General features: G+C 44.2%; 1 long non-coding RNA gene across 1 annotated transcript in view; it reads left to right on the top strand.

The window, feature by feature from the left end:
* The first annotated feature begins 7,233 nt into the window (after positions 1–7,233).
* LOC138273714 (uncharacterized) overlaps positions 7,234–16,270 on the top strand; it is a 259,805-nt gene continuing 250,768 nt past the window's right edge. The window contains exon 1 of the long non-coding RNA XR_011200293.1: positions 7,234–7,346. This is a non-coding gene — a long non-coding RNA (uncharacterized lncRNA). The remainder of the gene's footprint in view (positions 7,347–16,270) is intronic.

A 16,270-nucleotide genomic window follows, 5' to 3' on the forward strand; every position in this document is an offset into this window, starting at 1 on the left:
TGAGCTATGCACATAAAAATACTGTTCTGTGATCTGCATAGTACAAGCTCTTTGTAGCAGGCATATTAACCCTCTGTGCTACCTTAGATGAATCAAAACTGCCACTAGACAAAACTCTGGTCTCTCTAGAGCAGGTACATTAATCACAAGAGTTATCTCTGCACCTTTATTGTTGCCTGAAAACTGTTGGATATACAAGGAAATCTGCAGTGCTATTAAAACTGCTGCACTCCTAAAAACTGCCCTCCTAGTAACAAAAGCATCCCCCATCCTTCCAACCTCCCGGGAAAATGCCCGATACGGCAAGTCCAGCCTTGCTCCTTTTTCACAAAAATCCTCAGAATGGATATCTTATTTGACATGTCTAAGATTATTTTGTTTCCTGACAGTGCCTAGCCTTCTAGGAACCGTCTACTATGTCCCTGCAATAACACTTAACAGCAAATTGTAATTTGTTTTACTCTGCAAATTATATTCTGTTGCTAGGAAACGTAATCTAGGACAATGCAGGCCAGAAATGAAGGCACTCTAGCAGCTTCCAACAGAGAATTGCTGTTTAGCTACAATTCACTTTATTCAAAGTGGTTTGGCGAGGAGGAGGTTTTGTGGCAAAACAGACCACTGACAATAGGATGAATTATACTGACATTTTTTGTCTATTTTAATTGTGAGGCATTGTGACGAGATTTCTAGTAGAAAAAGAGTAGGCATTTTAAACGTATTCAATTAATACATTTTAATGATTATTTTATTTAGAATCTATACTTTTATGACTTTTTTAAGTCGAAAAAGATGATGATGATGATGATGATAATGATGAAGAGCAATTTTAACCTATGGCAGCTTATGGCATGAACATCCAATCCTTGAAAAATAGGGATCGGGTAGGGTGATCAGTGGGCTCTGGCTGCTCCCTGCGTTTGATCTCTTTACTGGTATTCACAGACATAACGTGGTGCTTTGTATTCCAAAAATAATCCTAAGTGTAGGATAGCTGCTTGGGGCCACGACCAGCCCTGGGCACAAAATAATACACGTGTGCTCGGTACTTGGTTATTAGGGAAACTGCGTCAGCGCAGTCCCTCATTTATTTAATCACCTCGGTTCCGCGTTCCGTCCGGACAAGCGGAACCAGTTACAAAGTATTGGAGAGGCCGGGTGGCTCTCTACATCCCTCCCATGTTTTACTTCACACAGAAGAGGAGAAACAACCCAAAACAAAAAAAAACACAAATATATATATGTGAACATGAAAAAATGTCAAAACACCGATAGGAGGCATGCAGCGTCTGAGAACGAAACTCTTCTGATGACAAGACAGCCAGGATCTACCACAGCTCCGTATGGACAAAGCGAACATACGAAATCTCGGAGCCGACTTTTCGGGACCGGATTAGAGCGTAGATTATAGCGCCCGCCCCTAAGAGGGGATCCCTCAGAAACGTCGGTTTCACCTGGATGAGATCGGGCACTTGGCATCACCACCGGAGCGTCCCCATTCCCGGCCTCCTCGGCAGTAGACTCCAACGTGGAGTCATCGACCTCCTCCTCCTGATTTACGACTGGGGTTCCGTCACTCCTGAAATACGATACGTTTCTGGTGACCCTCTGACTGCCTCGAGCTGCTGTCACCATGGCACCTCGTACACTGACAACTTGCCAGGGTTCGGGCTCAAACGGAGTCTGGAATTTTCCTCCTGGCCGACGATTCTTCACCACCACTTTGTCCCCCTTTTGAAACCCTCGATATTTACTTTGCTGTCGCTTGGTGGCTTTACAATTGGTACACTCTCTGCGTTATTGCGTGGCATCAACATCGAGCCCGGGTGCGACCCACTGAGGACCAGACGGAATGCAATCCCTTGGAGGGGCCTACAATGTCTCCTACACTCAGGGCTTTAGGGCACGCCGATTGCACCACCATGTTGACGAATATCTCTGTGCTCTCCTCATCATTCTCCTGAGAGTCATTGGACGTGTCTGCGGATGGGTGACGAGACAAATAGTCTGCAGGGTTATTCACTCCTGGCCGATAGACGACGGTAAATCGGTAAGGTTGCAACAAAACGGTCCACTGTTCTATCCGTGGGGGTGCCAGACGAGGACAGCCAGCAAACAATGCGACCAAAGGCTTGTGATCCGTCACCACCCAGAACTCTTGGCCATACAGGTATAAGTGGAAGTGTTTGCACGCCCACCGGATCGCCAGAGCCTCCCGTTCTATTTGGGCATAGCGTGTTTCTACTGACGACAATGCTCTACTGGCATATGCAACCGGAACCCACTCCTGCGGGTTTTGCTCCTGCAGAAGAACGCACCTAGCCCTACTGGACTAGCATCTACCACGACCTCCGTTCGCCGGTGAGGGTTAAAGTACGCCTTTGTTGACTTGTCAAGTAGCGCTGTCTTGATGTCGGCAAACGCTTTGTCTGCCATTGGACTCCATTCCCACCGATACCCGGTCTTAGTGAGTTGTCTGAGGGGTTCAGCCATGGTCGCAAGCTGCGGGATAAACCTACCACAATATGTTGCCATGCCCAGGAAACTTCTCACTTCTGTGGTGTTCTTCGGGATCGGCACTTGACAGATAGCATCCGCTTTACGAGGGTCAACTTGCAGACCATTCTTTGGAAAGACATAGCCGAAAAATTCTACTGACATCTGATAGAACGCACATTTCTTTTTATGGTGTGTTAGACCTGCCTCTGATAACCTTTGCAATGTAGCTCTTAGGTGTCGGTGATGTTCTTCTCGGGTTTTGGAGTATATGAGGATGTCATCACTCAAGTTGATTACCCCTTGCAGTCCTGAGAGCATCTCCCTTATCGCGTTTTGAAATACTTTGACGGCTGAGGATACCCCAAAGCTCAGTCTTTTGTATCGCCTAAGTCCCACATGCGTTGAAAAGGTAGTGATATTTCTACTATCAGGCTCCAGTTCCAGCTGATGATACCCAGCATTGAGGTCCAACTTCGAGAATCACTGTGCACCATTCAGATCTGCTATGATATCATCCATTGTAGGTGTTATATGCCGCTCCCTTTTAATCACCTTGTTGGGCAGGCGCATGTCAACACATAGACGGATGGCACCAAGTTGCTTAGGTTTCGGCGCTATTACCAACGGCGACACCCACGGTGTGGGCCCTTCTACCTTCTCAATCACTCCTTGATCTTCAAGTAGTTGTAGTTCCCTTTCCACGGCGGGGCGTAGGTGAAACGGAACTCGTCGGTGCCTGAGAGCAACACGTGTCACCCTGTGATCTATGTGTAGCTTAACACTTTTACCTTTGAGTCGCCCTAGGCCTTCGAAGAGCTGCGGAAACTCATTAACTAAGCGTTCAGCATGAGAGTCATATATTTGTAGCGCGAAACATACTAACTCAAGCTCCTCCGCGGTGTGGCACCCCAACAGCGTACCTCGGTCTCCAGCCACCACATAGAATCGCGCCCGTGCAGCCACTTGTTCGCTGGACACTGATACCTCCACCGTGCCCCTCAGAGGAAGCGGTTCTCTGCCCCCATAGTTGTAAATTCTGGTGGTAGTTGGGGAGAGCACTGGTGTGGGGGTCAGCTGCCTGAACAGAGTCTCATCCATCACATTTACCGATGCGCCTGTGTCTATGAGCACTGTTGCTGACTTGCCATTGATGTGGACCTTGCTCATGGGTGGAGGTCGCTTTTTCTGTTGCCTCTCACCAGTGAACGAGATGACAAAAATGTCTTCATCTTCATCCTCTTCGAAGATGGGGGTTTTCTGAGCCATCGTCTCGCTAGAATTATCAGCCTCGGCGGTCACACTTCTGACCCTGGCGTCTCTTCTTCTCTGGTTCCCTTGCCAGCCTTTGCCAGACCTGCATACTCTAGCAAAGTGGTTGTCTTTTCCACACTTGTCACATTGTTTTCCTTTTGCGGGGCACGCCATGGGTGGTTTGTGATCATACCCACAGCTTCGGCAGGTGCGAGCATTTTGTCCGCCAAAGTTCACCTTTCATCCTGATGGTTGGCGCATCTGGATGGCCTCCACTTGCTCTTCCTTCACCTGGACCGGGTGTGCAGTCGACGCAGCTGCCAGGGACTGTCCCCGTACTGCTGCCATGGCATCTGCTCTCACTGCTGATAACTCATGTGAACGTGCTAACACCAGGATGTCATCAAGGGGCATACCCTTCTGGCGTAGGATGAGTTTCTTCAGTGCATTTGAACGACATCCTTGAATGATCTGCGCCCTGATCTCCTCTTGTTGATTCAGGCCTACGCATGAGCTTGCTAGTTTTCTTAATCGGGCATAGAACATGTCCATTGATTCGACATCAGTTTGTTGAGCCTGCCGAAGTTTAAAACGCTCAAAGTCTGAAATTAGTTGTGGGTCAAAATGCTTGTTCAGAGCTTCGACCGCCGCATTGAAGTCCGACTTATCACCCATGTTGGGGAGCGCATCAAACAATTCTTGCAGCTCATCCCCTCCCATTAACAGCATGAGAGACCTGCGCACAGCTTCATCTGTCTCTCTCGTGGCGCAGAAGTAATTCTCTAATCGGTTCAGCCATAAGCGCCATCTTGGCGAGGCAGTGGCTGGGTCAATCAGTTGGCTAAATGGTGGCAGTGCGGTTACTGATGAGTGGGCACTGGGGCCCGCTTGCACATGTGTCTGGGGGTTTTCCTGTGCTGGGGCACTTATGGTGTGTTTTGGTTTCTTGTGTCACTACTTCTTTATATGCTTATTTACCCCCCCTTTTTTTTTCTCTACAGGGGCTGCACTTGTTTGCTAATTTTCACTTTTTGATGTTCCAGGTAGTTTATTGATTTAAGTCTCTTTTTTTTTTCCACATGGCCTCCTGCCCTATTTACAGCTCCTTTTTTTTTTTTTTTTCCTTCTTTTTTTTTTCTCTCTTTCCCAGGGCCTCCTGCCCTCTTTACAGCTCCTTTTGGTTTTTTTTTTTTCTTGAGTGGGGGCTCGTGCCCCTCCGGCTCCTATGCTGTGTTCCCCTCTCTGGGGAGCACAGCCCGAGCGGCCTGAAGGCAGGGGTTTGTGTGCCCGATATTGCACACGCCCCTCGTGGTGCTGCCGGGCCGGAGCGCTGCCTCCTGGTCACGTTTTTTTTTTTCTAAAGCTGCGCTTGCAGCTTTCCGAGGCTGTGCGCGCCTCCCGTGTGGCAGCACAGCACTCCGAATGAGTACGGGACGCCAAATGTCCCTTGCGGCAAAGAGGCAGGGCGCGCCTCCCAGATCAGAGCGCCCGCGCCACTTGCCTCTCTTAGATCCGACGCTGTCGGAGCCACCGGGCACCGAGCTCCAGCCCGTCTTCTCCTCACTCTAATACGTCCTCTGGGGACAACCGGGGTTTCAGATAGCCCGCTCGTCGCCACTGTATGATAGCTGCTTGGTGCCACGACCAGCCTTGGGCACAAAATAATACACGTGTGCTCGGTACTTGGTTATTAGGGAAACTGCGTCAGTCCCTCATTTATTTAATCACCTTGGTTCTGCGTTCTGTCCGGACACGCGGAACCAGTTACAAAGTATTGGAGAGGCCGGGTGGCTCTCTACACTAAGCTCCAATTAATACCAGGAAATCTACCACCCTGCCATCATTCCAAGGCCTCCCCATGCTCCTGCTTCTCAGATCCTTCATATTCTCGATGACAGACAAGCCATTACATTTTATAGTATTACAACGAAGAAATATGAAGTTCCCTGCTCTCTTGATTATTCATGCTGAAGACATCAGTTACTAAACAGGGAGTTTGTTTTCCTAGCTTTCTGTTACCAATTCATTTACTTTTTTTTTTTTAAACCACTTGTTGCCTACAAATGGTAACTACAGAGCATAAAGGGGAAAATATCCACAGAATGTCTATTAGCATGTACTAGATATGATAGCAGTTGTGTTTTAGGCGTACATATGGAACGTAAGTAGAATGGCCATGTGAGTAGCTGCACCTATCGCCAGAAAACTTTAGCGAACCAATGCACCATCAAGCCTGTTTGATCTGGTGAACCTCCAGAATGTGCTTACTTGGGGTCAGATCTTTAAGTCCACTCCCTCGTCCTTACGAACTATTCCGTCGTTGCAAATTAATCCCCATGTGGCTAGTAATTGGAGCGTTCTAAGATCTGAGCTAGCTACCTTTGTGCAAAGTCCAAAACTGGTACACGGCTCAATGAAAAGCCCACCATCATTCCTTCTGACATTCTCCTTGCTATCTCCACCAATAAATGATGAGGCGAGTGAACAGAGGTGACGCTTGATTAGGTGGGGCTAGGCACACCAAGGGATTCTTAAATTCTGTCTTATATGAATATTCATTTGCAAGAATTGATCTCTGGTTTCATAGCTAGGTAGGACATAGCACACAATGGTATTCGAGTGAATGACTTTTTGAGTTTGAATAATTATTAGGATACGCTTTGGTATTCATGAGATACAAGTATAGCTCATTGAGCATGCTGTCATTTTAATATCAGTAATTTATCTTCACATATGCTTGATACCAGCCCTGCAGTTTTAAAGCTAGTCATTGTACAGAGTTGCATTAATCCATATTTTTGGAGCCACTAAAAGCCACACTAAGTAGCTTTGCATGGCTTTAAATATATGACTTAGAGGTTTGCGACACAAATATACCAAGATGCGTGGTGCAAGCATGACGCAAACGTCTCGTAAATATGCGCCCTACTTTTGTTTAACCTCGGAAAACACTTAAATCACCACACCATAACACAATTCTTATTTTCATGAAAATCAAACCTTACTCCCAAAATATGTGTCACTTCTCAAATAGGTCAGGCAGCAGTTGCTATAATCCACAAGATAAATAAGGCGCCATAATTAGTAATCTAAGACCATCTCTAATTTGATCACTTAACAAAATACTTGATGTAATTTTATGGTCATTATAGGTCATTTAATAGAAGCTACTAAATGTTTTATGCTTTTAGCCTTGTTTAGTTAGTGCTACTAGTGATTCATGCTTTTGCATTATTAGCACGGAATCCGTGAATGCAAGTGTAACTTGTTTTTAGTGGAACTAAAAGGCAGAAGAAAAAAGCCATACACAGCAAATAGCCTCATCTGCAGCTGGAAAATCCTCATGCTCCTTGGTGACTCATGAACATGTGTCGCTAGATAAATGCAACAGGATATCCGGTACTTCTTGTACGGTTTTTACATTATGAAACATCTGACGTAGGACTGCGTGCCATGCGTATTGCAACCAGGTCTCCAGTTTAATGACAATCTGACCTGGAAACTCGCGAAGTTGGTCGTTGTTCTCAAGCACATCCTGTCGTTTTCAGGTTGGGGGCGAAAAAGGAAACCAAACCAAAGAGCTAAGGAGACAGGCAGTAAGCATTTTTTATGATAAAACAAAATGAATGCACTTTTTGAAAGAGAAAAAAAGATGTGTAATACAATACTTTCATGTCTGCACAAAAATATTTGTCACGAGCAAATGTTTTGTATCTTATGTTACACAGTTATAATAATAAAGTAACCCTTTCACTGCTAGGCCTTCCCTCCCGGTGCTAAACCTTTTTTTGGCTATTTGGTATAGTCTATGCCAAATTTGCATTAATTTTACCCAACATTCTGGGATTCCAAAAGTACCCAAGGTTTGTGGATTCCCCGAAGAGGTTTTTTTTGGGAAAAATAAGAAAAAAAGTGCTTCACAAAAAGAATTTCTTTTTTTAAATGGCATCAACGAAAGGTTTCCTGTACTAAAATCACAATTTTCTCGGCTATCAGGAACATGCAGAGCTGAATCAACTATTTATTTTACCACAGTTTGGACATTTTTCAAAGAGGTAGCTCGTTTTTCTTAATTTGTGCTTTCAGCCTACCTCCAGTTTGTGATGGAAACCAAAGTGAAACCCATGGATGATCTGGGAAAGCTATACATTTCTGAAAAGTATACAAAGTTCTAAATTCAGCAAGGGATTATTTGTGTAGGTCCCTCAAGGTTTTGCCAAACAAACTGTTGAAATGAAGAAATATTGAAAATGGATATTAAAAAATAGCCATTGGTGACAACATTTTCACATGTATTTCTCGTCATGATGACCTATTTTCAAAAGCAATATTCTATTATGTCCGCTAGACCCCTCAAATTGTGAGGATATATGGGGTTTGTAGGTTTTACGAGGTACCCTGAGACAGTAACTGAACTTCATCTTACAATGTTCTTTCATTGTGTAATGGGTATAAAGCAATCCATATGCTAAAATATAAAGAGTGAAAAATGAGTATTATAGAAACCTATGTATTTCTGAAATAGACACCAGATACAGAGTTTATGAGCAGTGGGTATTTCTACATCTCTGAACTTGTGGGTATTCATACTACGATGTAACTCAGAGGGCATTTATCAAAATGTCCTCTTTCTAACACACTGCTGTACATTTGGAAGGCACAAATGTAAAGAAATATAGTTGGTAATAACAAATGTTCTACTATTCTGCATTCCACCATGTCTTCTGATAAAATTGTTATGTCACTTGTGTGAGTAGGCCTAGTGGCCGTGACAGGAAAGGGTAATAAAACACAACTTGGACACATAACCTTTGTTTACTGGAAACTGGCCTTTTGTTCAATGTGGGTAGCTGTGAATGTTGGGCTCTAGCTCAGCAGGCACCTAGGGAAAGCTAACAAACCTTTACATTTTTTAAAACTAGACTCAAAGAGAAATCAAGTGTGGGGCGACTTGTGTGGCTTCCTCCAGTTTTTCCTACCCAGAAAGCTTTGCAAACCTCAGACTTTGACTAAAAACACACATTTTCCTCATATTTCTGTGAGAAAAACTTCTGGAATCTGCGAGGAGCCACAAATTTCGTACCACCAAGCATTCCCCCAAATATCCTGATAAAAATAGTGCCTTACAAGTGGATTAGCATTTTCATCAGGACAGGTTAGGGTACTCTGGGTGGTAAGAAATGTGCAGATTCCTGCTGATTCCAGAAGTATATATCACAGAAATGCAAGGTAAAGTAGCAATTTTTGGCAAAGTTTGAGGTTGGGAGGGCATTGTGGGTAAGAAACCTTTATGGTATCCGCACAAGGCATACCACCTCTGACTCCCTCAGTTGTCAGGGGTGTAGGTTTGGTAGGTTTTCCCAGGTGGCAGCTGACCCAAGCCCGAAAAGTGGAGCCATTCACCATAGACATGGAACGATATTGGGACTTAGCCCACTTCTGCTACCCAAATGTACATAAAAAAAGGAAGCCAAAATCAAAATTTCCTTTCTTGCCAAAATGATGAGGTAAAATTCACATTCAAGCAACACGTTAGTTCCCAGGGGGGACAGAAAGGCTGTTTGGGTGAAATTAGATGTGGAGGCTAGGCCCGATGTGTAGGCAGGTGGGCAGGCCACTTCTACACATTGTAGCAATAAAAAAACTCTTGAAGTCTAGTGGGCTTTCTGCCCATCCCACCGAGACAGATTGGAGTTAAAGACCTCTTATTTCCCAAAAGAAAAAATCCCTGGTGCCTAGTGGGCTTCCTGCCCCCACCTGGGCAGTTTGGAAGTGACAACCACCAATCTGCCCCCAGGGGGCAGAAAGACATTTGGGCCTAGGGGGAGGCAGGCCTATTGCCAGGAGGGCTGTTTTTCCAATCCAAATATAATTCCCAGTGGTCTAGTGTGCATTCTGCCCCCCACTGGGGGAAGAATGGAGGAAAACCCCTCCTATCTGCCCCAATTGGGACAAAAAGACTGTTGGGGTTTGTATGGGTTGATAGGGGCTAGGCCCAATTCGAAGTGGGGTCAGCCACCGTCCATTTTACCTTTTAAAAAATACCTGGTGTCTGTGTATGCATTCTGCACCCCCCCCCCCCCCCCCCCCCCCCGGGGGCAGAAAGACATTTGGGCCTGGGGGAGAGGGAGCATTAGCCCATTGCATGGGAGGGCCGCTACACCGTCCAAATATAATCCCTGGTAGACAACTGGGCTTTCTGCCCCCACCAGGGCAGATTGGAGAGCTTTGCCTCCTGTCTGTCCCTGAAGGGTGGCAGGAAGACTGCTGAGGGTTAAAGGGGGGGGGGAGGTTAGTCCGGATGCGTAGTAGGGCTGCCTCCACCCATTTTGCCTTAAAAAAAATACCTGGTGTCTAGCGGGCTTTCTGCTGGTCCACTAGACAACAGATATTATTTTGAGAGGCAAAAAGACTTTTGGACCTGGGGGAGAGGGGAGCACTATCCCATTGCCAAGGGAGCACCCCCCCCCCTTAAAAATAGTCCCTGGGGGCCTAGTGGGTGGATCCCTGTTTGGGGATTGCCCTCCTGCGATGATCCCCAAACAGGGATCCACTAGTGAAAGGTACCATTGGAAAGGAAATATTCTCCCCTTTACAATGATACCTCTTCTGTCTGCTTCAGTGCTCGGGGGCTGAGATATGCATACGAGCACTGAAGCAGTGAAAGTGAAATGAGCCAGTGCCTCGATGCTGATTAAATCGTTTTTTTAAATATCTGCTAGCTTTTGACATAATGTTCATCCAGGATTGACGCTCTGGGAGGTTGTTCAAATGTGTTATTTGGAGTTATGGTTTTGTAAAGAGGAGATCTGGAAGTCCGAGTACCAAGGTAACCTTAGGAGGAGGGGAGAAATGGGTGAGTTTTCAAGTGGAGAAGTGGAACACAAAGCTACATCAGATACAACATCATTTGAACAGTCTAACATGGAGTACACTGGCAGCAAAGAAAATATTATGTTGTCAATACCAAGTGAAAATTGGATTAAAAACGTAGGGCCAGATTTATCAGAGGATTGTGGTGTGTGACGCAAGGGTAACTCAATCCTCATGTCATATTTACCAAGCCACACAAAACCACTTTGCATGGCCCTGCGTGGCTTGGTAAATCTGGAGTAAAGCAAGGCTGTGCAACTTGATGCCTTTCGTTACCCTGCACCTGGAAGGCTTTGCATCGGTGGAGAATGGATGTTCCCATGCATCCTCTCATGTATTTTGGCACATTTGCTGATCATCCAAGACAAGTAAACCAGGGAATGCGTCAAAATTATATGCCTTCTCGATAGAGGTGGGACAAGGAGAAATATGTTTATTTCTCCTTGTTTTCCTATTTCTAAGTGTGCTGCATTGTGCAGCACACTTAGAAAGCATTGTGAAGCACACTTAGAAAGAATAAACCACCTCTAAGGATTGTTTTTCTTTGCACTGGGTAGATGTTGCACAGGTGGAGCGTGGATGTTCACCACGCATCAGCCCAGGGTTTTTGGTGCATCCCCAGATTCATTAACACTAGTAAACCTGGAATTCGTCAAAATGCTACTCCTTCCCAGGTGAGGCGTCACAAGGAGAAATATGTTCACTTATCCTTGTTATTTCCTCTTTTCTTTTTCTATGTGTGTAACACACATAGAAAGAGGATTATGCCACAGAGGATTGCTTTTGAGCAAGAAGGGGCGCCTTCTTACACAACACCAATCCTGCCTACAACATAGGCACCATTGCACCATGAATCAAGGGTGCCTGTGTGGGCATCAACAAGTATGCCACCACAGAGAGAGAGCAGGAAAGTGCCATGTGTTAGTGGCGCCATCTCCATTTGTTGCAGTTAATAAACCTCACCAAACTGAAACCCAACTACAAAGATCCATGAAGGTTGCAAAAACACAAAGATTAGCAATCACATTTCAATCAAGGGCATAGTCAGGGGGTGTTTTGGGTATTTCACCACCCCTAAAAATTTATTCTGTAGTAAATGGTTTGGTACAGGTGCTTTCAGTTTGGTCTGTTGAGTTTCACCTAGGATTTGTACATGCCCCAAAATGACAAAAAAATGCACACCCACACACGTATTAGGGCATATTTACAAGAAAGTGGTGCATCGGTACTAATGCGCCACTTTTTTTGTTTCGCCCCTACACCATTTAACAACACCATGGCTGCACCGTATTTACAATATGGTGCACCATGGCGGACTTTAGGACAATAGTGTCAAAATATTTGATGCTATTGTGGTGCTTTGCTGCACTAGCATAAAAAATCTTGACACTAGTACAGCAAAGCACAGGGATGCCCAATGATTAAAATGGGTGTGTCATTTTAACACCTACTCTGAGCAGGCATTGAAAATGATGGAAAAAATGGTGCAGTAAAATGTTGTAAATTTCACTGTGCCACTTTTTCTGATCTCCCTGTGTCGGAATGCTTCTCTTGCATACATTATGCCTGGTGCATGCATAATACGGTGCAAGGGTTCACAAAGTTGTGCAATGCAAGCATTGTAAATACGGTGTGGGAGAAAGGCCTCCTTAACACTGTCTTAGTATAAACAATGTGACACTAGGGTGATGCAAGGTGATGCTAGGGTCTTGTAAATATGCCCCATTGTGTTTTAAGTACCCCTAATAATCTGCACTCCTCTCTCTTTTCATGGTCACTTATGCCCCTCATGCTTCTCATAAAATGCATTTTAACAAGATATGGCAGCATGATTGTTGAAGCTCACCCCCATACACAAATCTTACTGACCAAGCTATGCCCTTGGGTTCAATGACACATGCAAAATCACTCTTTTCAGATTACACAGATTACACTTCCAGATTGTATGCTCATCCTAATGCAGTAACGTAAAAAAGGCCCTCGCAGCCCCTGTGGTGCGGGGGAGCCTGAGCTCCAGGTGGCCCTCTCAGCAGAGTACCTAGGCCTGAGAGCTCCTGAGTGAGTCTTGGGGGGGAGGCCTCCATGTACTTTGCAAGGGGCCCCCTTCAGGTTTCATTACTCTACTGTCCTAATGTCACTATATTTGGGCATTGGCATGCCAGCATTACAACAAACCAAAAGGAACTACAACAGACAATTAACAAGGATGGTTAAAACGCAGTATGCAATGCCTAGGTGCAAACATTTTGTGTACTGAAAAGATTTCAACCAAAACGATGCACTCCAGCACTGGCACTAACTGCTCTGTCCTACAAGTGAGCTTCTCCTGCCCTGACACAAGCACATGGCCAAAGAGTCACTGAAGTAGAAAGCAGCTGTGAGCCATATCCCATAAATAACCAGGGAGCCAAGGCCAAGATAGCTTTCAGTCAATTACAGAACACAGGTTTTCACACAATCAACAAAAAATCCTAAAAAAAATAAAAAATAAAAATAAAGAACCTACTCCCTCCCCTGTGAGCTTCAGCACTGACATCCATAGAATAGAAATATTCATAAAATAAAAGCTAGAATAACGTTTGATGTGCATGCAGAGAGGTAAGAGTTGAGGCAGGAAATGCCACAAAGGGGCCAATTGTGGTATATGACCCAACAGCACCCGCACAAGCTAACTAGTGGATGCTAGAATATGCTAATATCAACATTTAATTGCATGCTTATCCCCATGCTGACCCATAAACAGCAAGACAACATGCATGCAAAAAATGATTTACCGTAGGCCTAACTACTGGACATTGGCAGGACAACAAAGGAAATAGCAATACAGCAAAGTAAACACTAAGGGCTTGATGTACAAAACATTTTTGACATTTCCAAACACTACAGTACTCTAAATCAGAGGATTTGCATTTTGTATTTATTAAACACATTTACCAATTTGTTCTGGTTCAGGAAAGTGTTTCCAAATGAGTAAGTGGGTTTAGGAAATGAATTACTAATGTTCATTTGAAAGGAGTGTTTTGTGGGAGTCCCTTCCAAATTGTGATTTGTACCCTTGTGAATCATTTTTTTGCGACCGTAATTTTGACCACAAACCATTGATTAGTTATCACTTCTCACGTTGGGGTGGTAATTGATTGAGAAAGGGTAAGTGGCCCTTCTTGGACCCATTCCCCTTTGTAAACGTTAAAACAAGATTCCTGGAGAGTAGACAGTGGGCCACACCAGAGCCATTTCAGTGAAACTTTTTTTTTAATAAAGAAAACTTTTTTAATGTAGTCTGGTGTATTTTAAAGAAAACGGGATACATTTAAAAAATAATTTAAATAAAATAACGGATATGTCGATCTGTTGTCTCTTGCAGGTTACCATACTTTGTGTCCTACTGCAGGTGCATGCAAATGATGAAATGTCAAATGAAAGTTGATTAAGCAGGTCATTCTGCGACACCTTGCAATTCAGTATTTTGCAAACGGACCTTTCTGTACATAGGTCAGTTCACAAAATCTTACTTCATTCACAAAAAGTCAGTACGCAATTTGTAACCACTTTTCCAAATGGAACAGTAGTACAAAAGGTGCTAAATTCCACAACTGAGAAATTCAGTAGTATCCAAGAATTGGACTTTGCCACTCGTTCACGGGAAATAATACCTACAGATAAGTGGCATATGTCGTGAAACATTGCACACACTGTGTGCCACATCTTAAAATAATGTCTAAGTTCACTTTCCCTAGCAGATTTACAGTCCTTCACATCCCAGTCGATACAACTCTTAACTAAGTCTCAAGTATACTGCAAAGAAAAGACATGGGGGCAAATCTTCATGTAACCCATGATAAATCAGCTGAAAATCTAGCACACTTGGCAGACACAGTCAATGCTTCTGTTGCAAGTGTTTGAGGATTTTAAAAACGTAGTATTCTTCCAAGATGACATTTTGGTGTTTGCACCTGCTGGTGTAGAACACAATAAAATTTTGAGAAAGGTGCTTAAGAAACTTTTGGAAGTGGGACTTATGCTGTGTAAAGAGAAATGTGTTTTTTAAGTAAAGAGATTGAATACTTGGGCCACACAATTTCTGGTGAGGGAATCAAACCAAAGAGAGATCTTTTGGGAGCTATACAAATGTCTCCATGTACAAAAAACAAGGATGAACTAAGTTCTTTCATGGGACTTATAGAGTATTATTCAAAGTTTTTTGAAAACTTTGCAGACAAAACAAGAGGATACAGGTACCAGTATAAAGATTAAGATTCTTTAATTGGCCTGCTACAGAGACCTTGCCTTTGCCAGTCTCACTCCAACTGGTCTCAGGAATTCAAACATCAACATTGCTTCTCATACTTGCAAAGCGAGCGCTCCTCAATATGAGACAGGTGCTCATGAAAGTGAAGGTTTTAAGCATGGCAGCTTCCAACACACAAAACTTCAAATAATCGAGCGAAGCAGAGCACTTGCAGCTCCAACAAGCTGCTCGAGACACCCACTAACCTACTGCTCAAAAAGAGGTTCCTAGTGTCCCACTATATAACACAATTTGTCCATTACTAGGCATACATGGGTTGGGAGAACACTTCCAGAAAGGGGACATAGATCGACAAAGGGTATCAGCAAAGCACAATGGAATCCTTTGTTGCCCGGAGGAGGGAGTTCGTTCTGTTTCAGTTAGATCTGTGGGCGGGACATTTCCCAGCTACTAGTGAGGGTGGAATTCTTCAAGCAGTCTTTGAGTGTATATTACTACAGTTATATGAATGCCCTTAGGGGTCTGAAGCATAGTCCCCTTTGGTCATACAAGGAAAATACCCAAGTCCCAGACAAGCCTACTCCTCAGCTTGTAGACACATCATCTGGCAACGTAGACATCTGACAGGAGCTTGCTTCAGTGGGACACCATGATGCTATATGTGAGAAGTGTGTCCTAATTAGTTCTCATTCACCTGTACTAACTTTCCAATGGCCAAACAAGCCCTAAAGATATGTGCCAACTATGATGGACTCCAATCATGCTAGAAACACATAGATCCGCACACTCATCATGTTCTCTTCCTACATGCATTACTTTATCGGTGTTGCGTGGTGATGTGATATTATTGTATGTCTAAAAAGCATAGATATACATCTGGGTCATTGGGTTTCATACTATCCCAGTAGAAATGAGGAACAGGTTCCCAGCATAAATGAGAAACTAAACTTGGCACTTGCTATATTCCTCCTGATATTATTGGACATTTGAAGCCCATTTTTGGATGCAGTTGGATCGCATCTCTGATGTTTCCTTCTTTCTCCCTAAAGCTGCCCATGTTCTATGCTCTCCAAATCTCAAAGTCAACAAAAAGAGATAGGATACAAACTGCCATGTGGTGGTTATGATGGGAGTCTGTTAAGGATGTTGGAAAGACACTGAATGCAGGTGTGTATGAGAAGGATGTCATGCATGAGGAGGGCACTGGCAATGAGACCAATAGGGATGACAGACATTACTAAGTCACAGAGTGTCAGAGATGGGCAGGACACAAACACATCAGACACGTATATACAGATACCATGCCTAAGGCAAATGCTTTGAAAGGCAGAGGCCACAGCACAAGAGAACTCAGATAAGGAAACATAGCGTCAGAAGAGAGGCATACGATAAGGGAGT

This window comes from Pleurodeles waltl, chromosome 2_2, assembly GCF_031143425.1.
Source record: "Pleurodeles waltl isolate 20211129_DDA chromosome 2_2, aPleWal1.hap1.20221129, whole genome shotgun sequence".
NCBI lineage: Eukaryota > Metazoa > Chordata > Amphibia > Caudata > Salamandridae > Pleurodeles > Pleurodeles waltl.